The sequence below is a fragment of the Microtus oregoni genome, unplaced genomic scaffold, assembly GCF_018167655.1.
Source record: "Microtus oregoni isolate MIOR12 unplaced genomic scaffold, Mior012 000027F_ref0000203, whole genome shotgun sequence".
NCBI lineage: Eukaryota > Metazoa > Chordata > Mammalia > Rodentia > Cricetidae > Microtus > Microtus oregoni.
In genome coordinates, this window is record NW_024543086.1 from 16,065,733 (window position 1) to 16,085,263 (window position 19,531).

The window sequence follows — 19,531 nt, forward strand, 5'->3', positions numbered from 1 at the left end:
CGGGCTGATGGAGGGGACAGTGCCCTGCACCCTGTTCGTAGTTACTAGCCTCTTCGGAATCACAGCTAAGTCCTTTCTGAAAACGAGGACTTATTTTACCTAGTGCCTCTATCCTCCATATGAGAGTTTTTGGAAGAATCGGGAGGGAAGTGAAAGATATGTTTTAGTTGTCTTTTTTGTTGTTGTTCTTGTAATGCGTGCAATAATATAAAAATCGAGCATTATACTTCATGTGTATGCACAGCGGTTTTTACAGTAGCTTCAATGTTAAGTTTCCTAGCCATAGGATGGACACATTTTATTGATTCCCGTGGCTACTTGTTTATATTCTTAGGACAGGGGTTAGTATACTATTCCTACGCCTTAATGAATTTACTTTTAAAGTCTACATCTTCTCATCGGATCAAGCCCCCATGCCCATAGTGCCCTTTAGTTTGATGTCATTGTCTTATTGCTGTTTGATAACACACTCTTTCCCATAGCATCCCTTATGTGCAGTCTTCCTGTACCCCCCAAATGAACTTGCAAGGGAATCAGTGTACCCCCTTCTTAGCAAGAAAATCATTTTGGGAACCCAGGCAAGACAAGCATCTGTCTCAGTTACAGAGATCAGTTCCACATTCCCATCAGCCCTCATTTTTGAAAGTGCCCTTCAGAGAGCTTGCTGAGTGAGTTCCTGCCTTTAAGCATTTAGTGTTGTGCCTTGCATGTCCTGTGTTGCTCGTGCAAGTTAGATTAAATTAGTGCCTAGAGAAAGCAAACATGAGAGTTTGATAAATTTTTTATTGGAGTCGGATAGTAAACAAAATACCTTAGTGCTTTATAAGTAGTTTAACCTGGAGCACCTGGGTTCGACGAAGTAAAATGCCTTGTTCTTTCTTCACTAGGTGCAGTTTGGTGACTTTCCTCACCTCCTAGTATATGGGCCATCGGGTGCTGGAAAAAATACAAGAATTATGTGTTTCCTACAAGAACTTTATGGTGTCGTGTTGAAAAAATTGAGATTTGAGCTCAACCTATCACAGTAAGCATTCTTGTCAGGGCTCGGCAGATGTTTCTGGCAAGGATTTTCTTTTCTTTTTTTAAATACTTTTGTATTTTATCGAGCTGTACAGTTTTCTCTGCTCCTCTCCAAGCTTCTTCCTTCCCCTTCAACCCTCTCCTATGGTCCCCATGCTTCCAATTTATTCAGGAGATCTTGTCTTTTTCTACTTCCCATGTAGATTAGATCCATCTGTGTCTCTCTTAGGGTCCACATTGTTGTCTAGATTCTCTAGGATTGTGAATTGTAGTCTGGGTTTCCTTGCTGTATATCTAAAAGTCATTTATGAGTGAGTACATATATTTGTCTTTCTGGGCCAGGGTTACCTCAATCAATATGATATTTTCTAGATCGATCCATTTGCCTGCAAATTTCAAGATTCATTATGTTTTTCTGCTGGTAGTACTCCATTGTGTCAATGTACCACATTTTCCTTATCCATTCTTCAGTCAAGGGGCATTTAGGTTATTCCCAGGTTCTGGCTATGACAAACAAAGCTGCTATGAACATAGTTGAGCATATGTCCTTGTGGCATGATTGAGCATTCTTTGGATATATACCCAAAAGTGGTATTACTGGGTCTTGAGAAAGGTTGTTTCCTAATTTTCTGAGAAATCGCCACACTGACATCCAAAGGGGCTGTACCAGCTTGCATTCCCACCAGCAATGCAGGAGTGTTCCCTTTTCCCCACAACCTCTCCAGCATAAGTTTTCATCAGTGTTTTTGATCTTGGCCGTTCTTACAGGTATAAGATGGAATCTCAGAGTTGTTTTGATTTGCATTTCTCTGATGACTAAGGATGTCGACCATTTTCTTAATTATCCTTCAGCCATTTTTGATTCTTCTGTTGAGAGTTCTCAGTTTAGGTCTATACTCCATTTTTTTTTATTAGATTATTTGTTCTTTTGATGACCCGTTTCTTGCGCTTTTTGTTTATTTTGGAGCTTAGATCTCTATCTGATGTGGGGTTAGTGAAGATCTTTTCCCATTCTGTAGGCTGTCGTTTTGTCTTGTTGACCATGTGCTTTGCTTTACAGAAACCTTTCAGTTTTAGGAGGTCCCATTTCATTAATTGTTTCTCTCAGTGTTTGTGCTCCTGGGGTTATATTTAAGAAGTGGTCTCCTGTGCCAATGCATTCGAGTGTACTACCCATTTTCTCTCCTATGAGGTTCAGTGTGGCTGGCTTTATGTTGAGGTCTTTGATACATTTGGACTTGAGTTTTGTGCAGGTTTTGTGGTGATAGATATGGGTCTATTTTCATTCTTATATAAGTTGATATCCAGTTATGCCAGCACCATTTGTTAAGTATGCTTTCCTTTTTCCATTTGATATTTTTTGCTTCTTAGTCAGAAATCAGGTGTTTGTAGGTGTGTGAATTAATATCCATGTCTTCGATTCGGGTTTATTGGTCTGCCTGTCTATTTTTCTGCCAACACCAGGCTGTTTTTAGTACTGTAGCTTCGTAGTAGAGTTTGAAGTCAGGGATTGTGATGCCTCCAGCAGTTCTTTTATTGTACAGGATTGTTTTGGGTCTCCTGGGTTTTTTTTGCTTTGCCATATGAAGTTGAGTACTGTTCTTTCGAGGTCTGTGAACAATTTTGCTGGGATTTTGATGGGCATTGTATTGAATCTGTAGATTGCTTTTGGTAAGATTACTATTTTTAGTATGTTAATTCTACCTACCCAAGAACAGGGAAGATCTTTCCACTTTATGGTGTCTTCTTCAAGTTCTTTATTCAAAAATTTAAAGTTTTTATCTAACAAGTCTTCCTTAGAGTTATCCTGAGATATTTTATGCTATATGTGGCTATTGTGAATGGTGATGTTTGATTCTCTGATTTCTTTCTCGACTCATTTATCTGTATAAAGGAGGGCTATTGATTTTTTTGAGTTAATCTTGTATCCTGCTACATTACTGAAAATGTTTATGAGTTGTAGAAGTTCATTGGTAGAATTTTTGGGGTCACTTATGGAAGCTATCGTATTATCAGCAAATAGTGAGCGTTTGACTTCTTTTCCAGTTTGTATCCCCTTGATCTCCTTTTTTTGGTCTTATTACTCTAGCTAGAACCTCAAGAACTATAGTGGATAGATATGAAGAGACTGGAAAACCTTGTCTTTTCCCTGATTTCAGTGGGATTGTTGGGAGTTTCTCTCCATTTAGTTTGATGATGGCTGTTTGCTTGCTGTATATTGCCTTTATTATGTTTAGGTATGTCCTTTGTATTTTTTTTTGAAAGCTATTTCAGCATCAAATGAGATGACCATGTGTTTTTTTTTTCAGTTTGTTTATGTAGTGGATTCCGTTGACAGATTTTTGTATGTTGAAACATCCCTGCATATCTGGGATGAAGCTGATTTGAATATGGTGTATGATGGTTCTGATGTGTTCTTGGATTCGATTTGCCGGTATTTTATTGAGTATTTTTGCATCAATGTTCGTGAGTGAGTTTGGTCTGTAATTCTCTTTCTTAGTATTGTCTTTCTGTGGTTTGCGTATCAGGGTAATTGTAGCCTCATAAAAAGAACTTTGCAATGTTCCTTCTGTTTCTATGGTGTGGAGTCATTTGTGGCATATTGGTATTATTTCTTTGAAAATCTTGTAGAATTCTGAGCTGAAACCATCTGGTCCTGGGCCTTTTTTGGTTGGGAGACTTTTGATGACTGTTTTTAAATTTCTTTAGCAGTTATAGGTCTGTTTAATTTGCTTATCTGGTCTTGGTTTAATTTTGGTAAGTGATTATTTATCCAGTAAGTTGTCCATTTCCTTTAAGTTTTCTAATTTTGTGGAGTACAGGTTTTTGAAATATGACCTAATGATTCTCTGAATTTCCTCCATGTCTGTTGTTATGTCCCTCCTTTCATTTCTGATTTTGATAATTTGGATATTTTCTCTCTGGCTTGTGGTTAGTTTCAATAAAGGTTTGTCTGTTTTGTTTATTTTTCTCGAAGAACCAACTCTTTTTTTTTTACTTTTATTTAATTTAAAAAAAATTTCTGCCTCCTCCCAGCCTCCCATTCCTCTCCCCCTCTTCCCACTCCTCTCCCCCTCCCCCCCACTCCTCTCCCCCTCCCTCTCCAGTCTGAAGAGCAGTCAGGGTTCCCTGCCCTGTGGAAAGTCCAAAGTCCTCCCTCCTCCATCCTGGTCTAGGAAGGTGAACATCCAAACTGGCTAGTCTCCCACAAAGCCAGAACATGAAGTAGGATCAAAACCCCGTGCCATTGTCCTTGGTGTCTCATCAGCCCTCATTGTCTGCCATGTTCAGAGAGTCCGGTTTTATCCCATGCTTTTTCAGTCACAGTCCAGCTGGCCTTGGTGAGCTCCCAATAGATCAGCCCCACTGTCTCCGTGGGTGGGTGCACCCCTTGTGGTCCTGACTTCTTTGCTCATGTTCTCCCTCCTTCTGCTCCTCATTGGGACATTGGGAGCTCAGTCCGGTGCTCCAGTGTGGGTCTCTGTCTCTATCTCCTTCCATAGCCAGATGAAGGTTCTATGGTGATATGCAAGATATTCATCAGTATGGCTATAGGATAGGGTGATTTCAAGTTCCCTATCCTCAGCTGCCCAAGGAACTAACTGGGGACCTCGCCTTGGGCACCTGGAAGCCCCTCTAGGTCCAAGCCTCTTGCCAACCTAAGATGGCTCCCTTAATTAAGATATGTGCTTCCCTGCTCCCTTATCCAACCTTCCTTTATCCCAATCATCCCGTTTCCCCAAGTTCCCCCCATCCTACCCTTCTCACTTTTGTCTCCCCATCTCCCCTTACCCCCCTCCCACCCCACCCCAAGATCCCAATTTTTTGCCCGGCAATCTTGTCTACTTCCTATAACCAGGAGGATAGCTCTATGTTTTTCTTTGGGTTCACCTTCTTTTTTAGCTTCTTTAGAATATCAAATTATAGACTCACTGACCTTTATTTATGGCTAGAACCCAATTATGAGTTAGTACATCCCATGTTCATCTTTTTGGGTCTGGGATACCTCACTCAGGATAGTGTTTTCTATTTCCATCCATTTGCATGCAAAATTCGAGAAGTCATTGTTTTTTACCGCAGTATAGTACTCTAATGTGTATATATTCCACACTTTCTTCATCCATTCTTCCATTGAAGGACATCTAGGTTGTTTCCAGGTTCTGGCTATTACAAATAATGCTGCTATGAACAGAGTTGAACAAATGCTCTTGTCATATGATCGGGCATCTCTTGGGTATATTCCCAAGAGTGGCATTGCTGGGTCCAGGGGTAGGTTGATCCCAAATTTACTGAGAAACCGCCACACTGCTTTCCAAAGTGGTTGCACAAGTTTGCATTCCCACCAGCAATGGATGAGGGAACCCCTTCCTCCACAACCTCTGCAGCAAAGGCTATCATTGGTGTTTTTGATTTATCCAATCTGACAGGTGTAGGATGATATCTCACAGTTGTTTTGATTTGCATTTCTCTGATCGCTAAGGAGGTTGAGCATGACCTTAAGTGTCTTTTGGCCATTTGAACTTCTTCTGTTGAGAATTCTCTGTTCAGATCAGTGCCCCATTTTTTATGGGTTAATTAGCATTTTAAAGTCTAGTTTCTTGAGTTCTCTATATATTTTGGAGATCAGAATTTGTCTGTTGTGGGGTTGGTGAAGATCTCCCAGTCAGTAGGTTGCCTTTTTGTCTTAGTGACAGTGTCCTTTGCTTTACAGAAGCTTCTCAGTTTTAGTAGGTCCCATTTATTCAATGTTGCCCTTAATGTCTGTGCTGCTGGGGTTATACCTAGGATGCGATCGCCTGTGCCCATATGTTGTAGGGTATTTCCCACTTTCTCTTCTATCAGGTTCAATGTGTTCAGATTGATATTGAGGTCTTTGATCCATTTGGACTTGAGTTTTGTGCATGGTGAGAGATATGGGTCTATTTTCATTCTTCTACAGGTTGACATCCAGTTGTGCCAGCACCATTTGTTGAAGATGCTTTCTTCCTTCCATTGAATACTTTTAGCTCCTTTATCGAAAATGAGGTGTTCATAGGTTTGTGGGTTAAAATCCGTGTCTTCTATATGATTCCATTGGTCGACTTCTCTGTTTTTATTTCAGTACCACACTGTTTTCATTACTGTGGCTCTGTAATAGAGTTTGAAGTCAGGGACGGTAATGCCTCCAGAAGTTTCTTTATTATATAAGATTGTTTTGGCTATCCTGGGTTTTTTGTTTTTCCATATAAAGTTGATTATTGTCCTCTCCAGATCTGTGAAGAATTTTGATGGGACCTTGGTGGGGATTGCATTGAATCTATAAATTGCCTTTGGTAGAATTGCCATTTTTACTATGTTGATCCTCCCAATCCAAGAGCAAGGGAGATCCTTCCATTTTCTGGTATCCTCTTCAATTTCTTTCTTCAATGCCTTAAAGTTCTTGTCAAATAGATCTTTCACTTCCTTGGTTAGAGTTACCCCAAGATATTTTATGCTGTTTGTGGCTATCGTGAAAGGTGATGCTTGTCTGATTTCCCTCTCAGCTTCCATATCCTTTGTGTATAGGAGAGCGACTGATTTTTTTGGAGTTGATCTTGTATCCTGCCACATTACTAAAGGTGTTCATCAGCTGTAGGAGTTCTTTGGTGGAGTTTTTGGGGTCGCTTAGTACACTATCATATCATCTGCAAATAATGAAAGTTTAACCACTTCCTTCCCAATTCGAATCCCCTTATGTTGTCTTCTTGCTATTGCTAAAACTTCAAGCACTATTTTGAAGAGGTATGGAGAGAGTGGATAGCCTTGCCGTGTTCCTGATTTTAGTGGGATGGCTTTGAGTTTCTCTCTGTTTAGTTTGATGTTAGCTGTCGGTTTGCTGTAAATAGCTTTTTTTGTATTTAGGTATGACCCTTGTATCCCTAATCTCTACAAGACTTTTATCATAAAGGGATGTTGAATTTTGCCAAAAGCTTTTTCAGCATCTTAATGAAATGATCATATGGTTTTTTTCTTTCAGTTTATTTATATGCTGGATTACATTGATAGATTTTCGTATGTTGAACCAGCCCTGCATCTCAGGAATGAAGCCTACTTGATCATAATGGATAATTTTTCTTATGTGTTCTTGGATTCTGTTTGCCAGTAGTTTGTTGAGGATTTTTGCGTCGATGTTCATGAGTGAGATTGGCCTGTAATTCTCTTTCTTGGTTGAGTCTTTGTGTGGTTTTGGTATCAGAGTGACTGTTGCTTCATAAAAGGAAATTGGCAATGACTCTTCTGTTTCTATCTTGTGAAATACGTTAAGGAGTATAGGTATTAGGTCTTCTAGGAAGTTCTGGTAGAATTCCGCATTGAAACCATCTGGTCCTGGGCTTTTTTTGGTAGGGAGGTTTTTGATAACAGCTTCTAATTCTTCGCAACTAACAGGTCTATTTAGATTGTTCACCTGTTCGTGGTTTAAGTTTGGTATATGGTATTTATCTAAAAACGTGTCCATTTCTTTGACATTTTCCAGTTTTGCGGCATACAGGCTTTTCTAGTAAGATCTAATGATTCTTTGAATTTCCTCTGTGTCTGTGGTTATGTCCCCCTTTTCATTTCTGATCTTATTAATTTGCATATTCTCTCCCTGCCGTTTGATTAGTTTGGATAGGGGTTTGTCAATCTTGTTGTTTTTCTCCAGGAACCGGCTTTTTGTTTCATTGATTCTTTGGATTGTTTTCTGTGTTTCTAGTTTGTTGATTTTCGCCCTCAGTTTGATTATTTCCAGTCTTCTACTCCTCCTAGGTGAGTCTGCTTCTTTTTTTTCTAGAGCTTTCAGGTTGGCTGTTAAGTCTCCAATGTGTGTTTTCTCTGTTTTCTTTAGGTGGGCACTTAGTGCTGTGAAGTTTCCTCTTAGGACTGCTTTCATAGTGTCCCATAAGTTTGAGTAGGTTGTTTCTTTATTTTCATTGAATTCAAGGAAGACTTTAATTTCTTTCTTTATTTCTTCCTTGATCCAGGTGTGGTTCACTAGTTGACTGTTCAGTTTCCATGAGTTTGTATGCTTTCTGGGGGTAGCCTTGTTGTTGAATTCTAACTTTAATCCATGGTGATCTGATAAGACGCAGGAGGTTACGAAATTTTTTTTCTAACTGTGGAAGCTTGCTTTGTTACCGAGTATGTGGTCAATTTTCGAGAAGGTTCCATGATCTGCAGAGAAGAAGGTATATTCTTTCCTATTTGGGTGGAATGTTCTATAGATGTCTGTTAAGACCATTTGATTCATTACCTCCATTAATTCTCTTATTTCTCTGTTAGGTTTCTGTCTGTTTGACCTGTCCATTGGTGAGAGAGGAGTGTTGAAGTCTCCTACTATTAGTGTGTGCGGTTTGATGTCAGCCTTGAGTTTTACTAATGTTTCTTTTACTTACGTGGGTGCTTTTATAATAGGGGCATAGATATTCAGGATTGAGACTTCATCCTGATGAATTGTTCCTGTTATGAGTATAAAATGTCCCTCTCCATCTTTTCTGATTGATTTAAGTTTGAAGTCAACTTTGTTAGAAATTAGTATGGCCACACCTGCTTGTTTCTTGGGTCCATTTGCTTGATAAGCCTTTTCCCATCCCTTTACTCTGAGTAGGTGCCTGTCTTTGTGGTTGAGGTGTGTTTCTTGTAAGCAGCAGAATGTTGGATCCTGTTTTCGTATCCAATCTCTTAGCCTGTGCCTTTTTATAGGTGAGATGAGTCCATTGACATTAAGTGATATTAATGACCAGTGGTTGTTAACTCCGGTCCCTTTTTTAGTCGTAGAGTTTGTGTGTTTCCCTTCTTTGAATTGTGCTGGTGAAGGGTCTCTAGATGTTTGAGTTATTGTGGTCGTTGTTGGACTCCTTGGTTTGTGATTTTCCTTCTATTACTTTCTGTAAGGCTGGATTTGTGGCTACGTATTGTTTGAATTTGTTTTTATCCTGGAAAATTTTGTTTTCTCCATTTATAGTGAACGAAAGCTTGTCTGGGTATAGTAGTCTGGGCTTGCATCCATGGTCTCTTAGTTTCTGCAGTACATCTATCCAGGACCTTCTGGCTTTCATGGTTTCCATAGAGAAATCAGGTGTAAGTCTGATAGGTTTACCTTTATATGTAACTTGACCTTTTTCCTTTGCAGTTCTTAATATTCTTTCTTTATTCTGTATGTTTTGTGTTATGATTATTATATGGCGAGGAGATGGTTTTTTTTTTCCTTTGGTCCAGTCTATTCGGTGTTCTGTATGCTTCTTGAACCTTCAAAGGAATATCTTTAGGTTGGAAAGTTTTCTTCTATAATTTTATTTTTTTTCTTTTTTTATTGAGAAAAGGAGAAAAAAAAAACAAGTTTCCGCCTCCTCCCAGCCTCCCATTTCCCTCCTCGTCCACCCCCCTACGCCCCCTCCTCCCACCCTTCTCCCCCTCCCCCCACTCCTTTCCCCCTCCCTCTCCAGTCTGAAGAGCAGTCAGGGTTTTCTGCCCTGTGGTAAGACCTAGGACCTCCCACCTCCGTCCATATCTAGGAAGGTGAACATCCAAACTGGCTGGGCTCCCACAAAGCCATCACATTACGTAGGATCAAACCCCCGTGCCATTGTCCTTTGCGTCTCATCAGCCCTCATTGTTCGCCATGTTCAGAGAGTCCAGTTTTATCCCATGCTTTTTCAGTCACAGTCCAGCTGGTCATGGTGAGCTCTCAATAGATCAGCTCCACTGTCTCAGTGGGTGGGTGCATCCCTCGTGGTCCCGACTTCTTTGCTCATGTTCTCCCTCCTTCTGCTCCTCATTGGGACTTTGGGAGCTCAGTCCAGTGCTCCAGTGTGGGTCTCTGTCTCTATCTCCATCCATCACCAGATGAAGGTTCTATGATGATATGCAAGATATTCGTCAGTATTGCTCAAGGATAGGGTCATTTCAGGTTCCCTATTCTCAACTGCCCAAGGAACTAACTGGGGACCTCAGCTTGGGCACCTGGGAGCCCCTCTAGGGTCAGGTCTCTTGCCAACCCTAAAGTGGTTCCCTTAACTAAGAATTGTGGTTCCGTGCTCCCCTGTCCAACCTTCCTTTATCCCAATCCTCCTGCTTTCCCAAGGCCCGACCACCTACCCTTCTAACTTTTCTCTCCCGATCTCCCCTTACCCCCATCCCACCCCACCCCAAGATCCCAATTTTCTCCCCGGCAATTTTGTCTACTTCCCTTAGCCAAGAGGATAACTATATGTTTTTCCTTGGGTTCCCCTTCTTACTTAGCTTCTTTAGATTCACCTATTGTAGACTCCGTGACCCTTATTTATGGCTAGAAACCAATTATGAGTGAGTACATCCCATGTTCATCTTTTTGGGTCTGGGATACCTCACTCAGGATAGTGTTTTCTATTTCCATCCATTTGCATGCAAAATTCGAGAAGTCATTGTTTTTTACCGCTGAGTAGTACTCTAATGTGTAGATATTCCATACTTTCTTCATCCATTCTTCCATTGAAGGGCATCTAGGTTTTTTCCAGGTTCTGGCTATTACAAATAATACTGCTATGAACATAGTTGAACAAATACTTTTGTCATATGATAGGGCATCTCTTGGGTATATTCCCAAGAGTGGTATTGCTGGGTCCAGGGGTAGGTTGATCCCGAATTTCCTAAGAAACCGAAACACTGACTTCCATAGTGGTTGCACAAGATTGCATTCCCACCAGCAATGGATGAGGGTACCCCTTCCTCCACAACCTCTCCAGCAAAGGTTATCGTTGGTGTTTTTGACTTTAGCCATTCTCACAGGTGTAAGATGATATCTCAAAGTTGTTTTGATTTGCATTTCCCTGATTGCTAAGGAAGTTGAGCATGACCTTAAGTGTCTTTTGGCCATTTGAACTTCTTCTGTTGAGAATTCTCTGTTCAGATCAGTGCCCCATTTTTTAATTGGGTTAATTAGCATTTTAAAGTCTAGTTTCTTGAGTTCTCTATATATTTTGGAGATCAGACCTTTGTCAGTTGAGGGGTTGGTGAAGATCTTCTCCCAGTCAGTAGGTTGCCTTTGTGTCTTAGTGACAGTGTCCTTTGCTTTGCAGAAGCTTCTCAGTTTTAGTAGGTCCCATTTATTCAATGTTGCTCTTAATGTCTGTGCTTCTGGGGTTATACATAGGAAGCGATCGCCTGTGCCCATCTGTTGTAGGGTATTTCCCACTTTCTCTTCTATCCTTTTCAGTGTGTTCGGGCTGATATTGAGGTCTTTAATCCATTTGGACTTGAGTTTTGTGCACGGTGAAAGATGTGGGTCTATTTTCATTCTTCTACAGGTTGACATCCAGTTGTGCCAGCACCATTTGTTGAAGATGCTTTCTTTCTTCCATTGTATACTTTTAGCTCCTTTATCAAAAATGAGGTGTTCATAGGTTTGTGGGTTAAAATCCGGGTCTTCTATACGATTCCATTGGTCGACTTCTCTGTTTTTATGCCAGTACCACACTGTTTTCATTACTGTAGCTCTGTAATAGAGTTTGAAGTCCGGGATGGTAATGCCTCCAGAAGATCCTTTATTGTATAGGATTGTTTTGGCTATCCTGGGTTTTTTGTTTTTCCATATAAAGTTGATTATTGTCCTCTCCAGATCTGTGAAGAATTTTGATGGGATCTTGATGGGGATTGCATTGAATCTATAAATTGCCTTAGGTAGAATTGCCATTTTTACTATGTTGATCCTCCCAATCCAAGAGCAAGGGAGATCCATCCATTTTTTTGGTATCCTCTTCAATTTCTTTCTTCAATGCCTTAAAGTTCTTGTCAAATAGATCTTTCACTTCCTTGGTTAGATTTACCCCAAGATATTTAATGCTGTTTGTGGCTATCGTGAATGGTGAAGCGTCTCAGATTTCCCTCTCTGCTTCCCTATCCTTTGTGTATAAGAGGGCGACTGATTTTTTGGAGTTGATCTTGTATCCTGCCACATTACTAAAGCTGTTTATCAGCTGTAAAAGTTCTTTGGTGGAGTTTTTGGGGTCACTTAAGTACACTATCATATCATCTGCGAATAACGAAAGTTTAACTTCTTCCTTTCCAATTCGAATCCCCTTGATCCCATTATGTTGTCTTATTGCTATTGCTAGAACTTCAAGCACTATATTGAAGAGGTATCACGAGTGTGGACAGCCTTGTCGTGTTCCTGAGTTAAGCGGGATGGCTTTGAGTTTCTCTCCGTTTAATTTGATGTTAGCTGTCGGCTTGCTGTATATAGCTTTTATTATATTTAGGTATGACCCTTGTATCCCTAATCTCTCCAAGACTTTTAACATAAATGGATGTTGAATTTTGTCGAATGCTTTTTCAGCATCTAATGAGATGATCATATGGTTATTTTCTTTCAGTTTATTTATATGCTGGATTACATTGATAGATTTTCGTATGTTGAACCAGCCCTGCATCTCAGGAATGAAGCCTACTTGATCATAATGGATAATTTTCCTAATGTGTTCTTGGATTCGGTTTGCCAGTATTTTGTTGATGATTTTTGCGTCGATGTTCATGAGTGAGATTGGCCTGTAATTCTCTTTCCTGGTTGAGTCTTTGTGTGGTTTTGGTATCAGAGTAACTGTAGCTTCATAAAAGGAATTAGGTAATGACCCTTCTGTTTCTACATTGTGGAATACATTAAGGAGTATGGGTATTAGCTCTTCTTGGAAGTTCTGGTAGAATTCCGCATTGAAACCATCTGGTCCTGGGCTTTTTTTGGTAGGGAGGTTTTTGATAACAGCTTCTAATTCTTCGCGACCAACAGGTCTGTTTAGATTGTTCACCTGGTCCTGGTGTAACTTTGGTATATGGTATTTATCTAAAAAAGTGTCCATTTCTTTTACATTTTCCAGTTTTGTGTTATACAGGCTTTTGTAATATGATCTGATGATTCTCTGAATTTCCTCTGTGTCTGTGGTTATGTCCCCCTTTTCATTTCTGATCTTATTAATTTGCGTATTCTCTCTCTGCCATTTGATTAGTTTGGATAGGGGTTTATCAATCTTGTTGATTTTCTCCAGGAACCAGCTTTTTGTTTCATTGATTCTTTGTATTGTTTTCTGTGTTTCTATTTTGTTGATTTCAGCCCTCAGTTTGATTATTTCCAATCTTCTACTCCTCCTAGGTGAGTCTGCTTCTTTTTTTTTCTAGAGCTTTCAGGTGGTCTGTTAAGTCTTCAATATGTGCTTTCTCTGTTTTCTTTAAGTGGGCACTTAGTGCGATGAACTTTCCTCTTAGCACTGCTTTCATAGTGTCCCATAAGTTCGAGTATGTTGTTTCTTTATTTTCATTGAATTCAAGGAAGACTTTAATTTCTTTCTTTATTTCTTCCTTAATCCAGGTATGGTTCAGAAGTTGACTGTTCAGTTTCCATGAGTTGGTAGGCTTTCTGGGGGTAGCATTGTTGTTGAATTCTAACTTTAATCCATGGTGTTCTGATAAGACACAGGTGGTTACTAATATTTTTTTTTGTAACTGTGTAAGTTAGCTTTGTTACCGAGTATGTGGTCAATTTTCGAGAAGGTTCCATGAGCTGCAGAGAAGAAGGTATATTCTTTCCTCTTCGGGTGGAATAATCTATAGATGTCTGTTAAGTCCATTTGCTTCATTACCTCCATTAATTCTCTTATTTCTCTGTTAGGTTTCTGTCTGATTGACCTGTCCATTGGTGAGAGAGGAGTGTTGAAGTCTCCTACTATTAGTGTGTGTGGTTTGATGGCTGCCTTGAGTTTTAGTAATGTTTCTTTTACATACGTGGGCGCTTTTATATTAGGGGCATAGATCTTCAGGATTGAGACTTCATCCTGATGAATTGTTCCTGTTATGAGTATAAAATGTCCCTCTCCATCTCTTCTGATTGATTTAAGTTTGAAGTCAACTTTGTTAGAAATTAGTATGGCCACACCTGCTTGTTTCTTAGGTCCATTTGCTTGATAAGCCTTTTCCCAGCCCTTTACTCTGAGTAGGTGCCTGACTTTGTGGTTGAGGTGTGTTTCTTGTAGACAGCAGAACGTTGGATCCTGTTTTCGTATCCAATCCCTTAGCCTGTGCCTTTTTATAGGTGAGTTGAGCCCATTGACATTAAGTGATATTAATGACCAGTGGTTGTTAACTCCGGTCACTTTTTTAGTAGTAGGGTTTGTGTGTTTCCCTTCTTTGAGTTGCGCTGGTGAAAGGTCTCTAGATGACTGAGTTATTGTGGGCATTGTTGGACTCCTTGGTTAGTGATTTTCCTTCTATAATTTTCTGTAAGGCTGGATTTGTGGCTACGTATTGTTTGAATTTGTTTTTATCCTGGAAAATTTTGTTTTCTCCATTTATAGTGAACGAAAGCTTGTCTGGGTATAGTAGTCTGGGCTTGCATCCATGATCTCTTAGTTTTTGCAGTACATCTATCCAGGACCTTCTGGCTTTCATGGTTTCCATAGAGTAGTCAGGTGTAAGTCTGATAGGTTTACCTTTATAAGTAACTTGGCCTTTTTCCTTTGCGGCTCTTAATATTCTTTCTTTATTCTGTATATTTTGTGTTTTGATTATTATATGGCGAGGGGATTTTTTTTTTTTTTGATCCAGCCTATTTGGTGTTCTGTATGCTTCTTGAACCTTCATAGGTACCTCTTTCTTCAGGTTGGGAAAGTTTTCTTCTATAATTTTATTAAGTTTATTTTCTGTACCGTTGAGCTGCACTTCTTCTCCTTCTTCTACTCCAATTATTCTTAGGTTTGGTCTTTTTATTGTGTCCCAAATTTCCTGAATGTTTTGTGATGAGAATTTGTTGGTTTTGCTGTTTTCTTTGATCAGTGTGTTTATTTTCTCTATGGTATCTTCAGTGTCTGACATTCTTTCTTCTATCTCTTGTAATCTGTTGGTAGTACTTGTCTCTGTAGTTCCTGTTCGTTTACCCAGATTTTCCATCTCCATCCTTCCCTCGGTTTGTGTTTTCTTCATTACTTCCATTTCATTCTTCAAGTCTTGAACCGCTTCCCTTACCTGCTTTTTCTTGTTTCTTTTGGTTTTCTTGGGTATCTTTGAGCGATTTATTCATTTCCTCTTCCTTTTTATTTGTAATCTCTAATTGTTTATGGCAGTTTTTCACCCCCTGTTTAAGGTCTTCTATTATTTTCATATAGTTCATTTTTGAGTCGATTTCTTCTAATTCTTCTGGGGTAGGGGGTACAATTCTTCTTATTTCGGGATCCCTGGATTCTGTTGATGTCATGTTGCCTTTCAGGTTGTTGGAGGAATTCTTGCATTGGCGCCTTCCCATCTCTTCCTTCAAATGGAGCCAGGAGAGGCCTGGTGTCTTGGTCCAGTCTTTGCTGTGACTGACTCTCTGGGTGTATCTCTTCAGTGTAGAAGCAGGAACAGTTCCCGTCCAGATGGAACTCCTCAGCACCAAAACAAGGACGCCTGGTAGTCCAATGATCAGGGAACAAAAGAAAGAACAGAACGGGGCAGGCAGGGCGGTATCCAGAAGAGCACAGGACACCTTGCCGCACAAGCTGAAGGTACACGTGCTCCCTTTCCCGGGGTCCTTGAGGCCTGCCCCATAGGTAGGCACTCACCGCTCTGGGTGGGTAGCCTTAGTGTAGGAGCAGACAACTGTTCCTGAGCAAAGGACCTTGCAGAAAACCCAGATTTGGGGAGGGGGGGTCGTGTGTAAGAAAGACAGCCCTGCAGAAGGAGCTGAAGGAGGGGGGTTGTGCTCTCTTCTGGGACAATCCACCCCTGGATAGCACACACTCACCCGTCCAGATGGGACTCCTCAGCACCTAAACAGGGCCGCCTGGTAGCCCAATGATCTGGGGACAAAAGGATGAACGGAGCAGGCAGGGCGGTATCCAGAAGAACACAGGAGACCCTGGCACCCAAGCTGAAGGTGCCCGGGCTCCCTTACAGGGGACCTTGAGGCCTGCCCGGTAGGCAGGCACTCACCACTCTGGGTGGTTAGCCTTAGTGTAGGAGCTTAAAACTGTTGTTGAGCACTGGTCCTAGCATACAGCAGGGCAGGGTTGGGGGAGTGCTGGGGGGCTGGGTCCTTCATAAGCAAGACAACCCTGCAGAAGGACCTGGGGGAGGGGGGTTTGTGCTCTCTTCCGGGACAATTCGCCCCTGGATAGCACACACTCACTAGTCCAGATGGAACTCCTCAGCACCTAAACAGGGCCGCCTGATAGCCCAATGATCTTGGGACAAAAGGAAGAACAGAATGGGGCAGGCAGGGCGGTATCCAGAAGAACACAGGACACCCTGCCGCACAAGCTGAAGGTGCGCGTGCTCCCTTTCCGGGGGTCCTTTAGGCCTGCCCAGTAGGTAGGCACTCACCGCTCTGGGTGGGTAGCCTTAGTATAGGAGCAGAAAACTCTTCCTGAGCAAAGGACCTTGCAAAAAAACCCAGACTTGGGGGGGGGGGGTCGTGTGTAGGCCCAACTGTTTGTTTTATTGATTTTTGTATTGTTTCCTTTGTTTTTATTTTGTTGATTTTTGCTCTTAATTTGATTATTTCTTGCCATCTAGTTCTCTTAGGTCAGTTTGCTTCTTTTTCTTCTAAAGTTTTCAAATGTTCTTTTAATTCACTAGTGTGAGATTTTTTCCAGCTTCCTTATGTAGGCATTTATGAACATTCCTTTTAACACTGCTTTCATTGTGTTGCATAAATTCGGGTATGTTGTGCCATCATTTTCAACAAATTTTAGGAAGTCTTTAATTTTTTTATTTCTTCCTTGACCGAATGATGGTTGAGGTGAGCGTTGTTTAATTTCCTTGTGTCTGTGGGCTTTCTGGAATTAGTATTGCTGTGGAATTCTAATTTTAAGCCATGGTGATCCAATAAGATATATGGGGTTATTCCAATTTTTTTTTTTTATCTGTTGAGGTTTGGTTTGAAACCTAGTATGTGGTCAGTTTTTGAGAAGGTTCCACGAAGTGCTGAGAAGAAGGTATATTCTTTTATATTTGGACTGAATGTTCTATAGATGTCTGTTAAGTCCATTTGAATTATAACATCTGTTAGTTCCCTTATTTCTTTGTACATTTTTTGCCTGACAGACATGTCCAGTTGTCAGAGTGGAGTGTTGAAATCTCCCACTACTAGTGTGTTGGGTTTAATGTATGATTTAAGATTTAGAAGTGTTTCTTTTACTTATAATAGTACTCTTGTATTCAGGGCATAGATGTTCAGTACTGAGATTTCCTCTTGATAGATTTTTTTTGACAAATATGAAATGTCCTTCTTGGTCTGTTTTGATTGATTTTATTTAGAAGTCTATTTAGTTAGATATTAGGATAGGTATACCAGCTTGTTTCTTCAGTCCATTTGATTGAAAATTTTTTCCCAACCCTTTAGTTTGAGGTGATGTCTGTCTTAGAGTTTGGGGTGTGTTTCTTGTATGCACAGAAAGATGTATTATGTTTTTATTCAATCTGTTAACCTGTGTCTCTTTATAGGACTTTATAGGACTATATGGACTTTTTAGGTTAGTTGAGTCTATTTATATTAAAGGATATTAACAACCAGTGATTGCTAACACCTGTTATTTTAGTTTTCTTTGGTGGAGATGTTATTTTGTATCTTTTCCCCTTCTTTTGGATTTGCTGCTGTGAGATCTTCTATTGTCTGTGTTTTTGTTGATGTAGCCAAATTCCTTGGATTGGAGTTTTCCTTCTTCTACTTTGAGTAGTGCTGGATTTGTGGTATTAATTCTGGTTCTGTCATGGAATATCTTGTTTTGTCCTTTTGTGGTAATTGAAAGAAAGTCTTCCTGGGTATAGTAGTCTGGGGTGGCAACTGTGGTCTCTTAATATCTATCTATCTATCTATCTATCTACCTACCTATCTATTTATTATGTATACAATATTCTGTCTGTGTGTGTCTGCAGACCAGAAGAGGGCATCTTAATATCTGCATAACTCTTGACCAGGTCCTTCTGACTTTCATTGTCTCCATTGAGAAATCAGGTGTAATTCTGATAGATCTGCCTTATATGTTACTTGCCCTTTTTCCTTAGCAGTCTAAAAATTCCTTCTTTATTCTGTATGTTTAGTGTTTGATTATTTTGTGACAAGGGGACTTTTTTTTTTTATCCAGTCAGTTCAGTGTTCTTTAAGCTTCTTGTATCTTCATAGGCATAACTTTCTTTAGGTTGGAAATGTTTTCTTCTATGATTTTGTTAAATATATTTTCTGTGCTTCTGCGTTGGACTTCTCCTTCTTCTGTACCTATCATTCTTAGGTTTGGTCTTTTCATGGTGTCCCTTATTTCCTGGATATTTGGTGTTAAGCTTTTGTTAGATTTAATGCCTTTTTTGAGTGGTGAGTCTGTTTCCTCTATTGTATCTTCAGTGCTTGAGATTCTCTTTTCCATCTCATGTAATCTGATATTTATGCTGATTTGTGATTCCTGATCTTTTTCTCATGATTTCTGTTTCTCTAATTCCTCAGCTTGTGTTTTCTTTATTGTGTCTATTTCAGTTTTCAAGTCTTGAATAGTTTTTTTCATATGTTTGATTCCTTTTTCTTGGTTTTCTTTACGGGATTTGTTGATGTCTTCCAATTTTTTGTTTGTCTTTTCCTCCATTTCTTTGAGGGAATTTCTCATTTCCTCTTTAATGGCCTCAAACATTCTCCTGAAGTTATTTTTTAGGTCATTTTCTTCTGCTTCATCTATATTTGTTCAAGTCTTGCTGTTATAGGATCACTAGGTTTTACTGGTGATGTGTTGCTCTTTGTGGTGTTGTGTGTTCTTACCTTGTCTACTCATCTTTTACTCTGATTGGTGTAGTTGGGACTGTCTGTGGCTCTGGTGATCAGTCTTCCAGGTCCCAGTGGATCCAAGGCTCAGGTGGTTGTTCCTTGTGGTGCAGTCAGTGCCACAGGTTTCAGTCACCCTGTTAGTCACTCTGTGTTTCCTAGGTTGCTCAGTGCGCCCATGGTTTGCTCCACTACTATGGAGTCGCTGTCTCAGGCCTGCTCTTGCCTAGGCTCCCAGCTCAGCTCTGTTTCTATAAATGTCCCTTGTTTGGATCTGATCCTGTCGAGGTCTCTGACTTGGGATTGGTTCTGCAGAGGTCCTGACTTAGGCCTACTCCCTCAGTGGTCCCAGACTCATGCCCGAACCTGCAGAGGTCTCTGGTTCCTGCCCACTCCATTGGAGGTCCCAGATTCATACCCCGACCCTCAGAGTTCCTGGCTCAGGACCAGTTTCTGGGAGGTCCCAGATTCACACCAGGACCTGCAGGGGTTCTGGTTCAGGTTTACTCCTTCTAAGATCTCAGACTAACTCCCAGTCCTGCAGAGGTCACTGATTCCTGCCTATCTCTTCGTAGGTCCCAGACGCATTTCCTGAACCCGTAGAGGTCTCTGGCTCTGGCACACTTCCTCAGCAGTTGCTCTGATTGCTCTGCTGTACCTGCTCCTGTGGAGTTCACTGTCTCAGGTCTGCTCTGGCCTAGGTTGCTGGCTCCGTCCTGCTCCTGTAGAGTTCGCCATCCCAGGTCCACACTCCAGCCCAGGTTGCTGACT

At 40.6% G+C, this 19,531-nt stretch overlaps 1 protein-coding gene across 1 annotated transcript in view; it reads left to right on the top strand.

Annotated features, from left to right (window-relative positions):
* The window catches only part of LOC121463985 (disks large homolog 5-like), a 57,797-nt gene that overhangs the window by 23,328 nt on the left and 14,938 nt on the right, over positions 1-19,531 (top strand). The window lies entirely within an intron of this gene.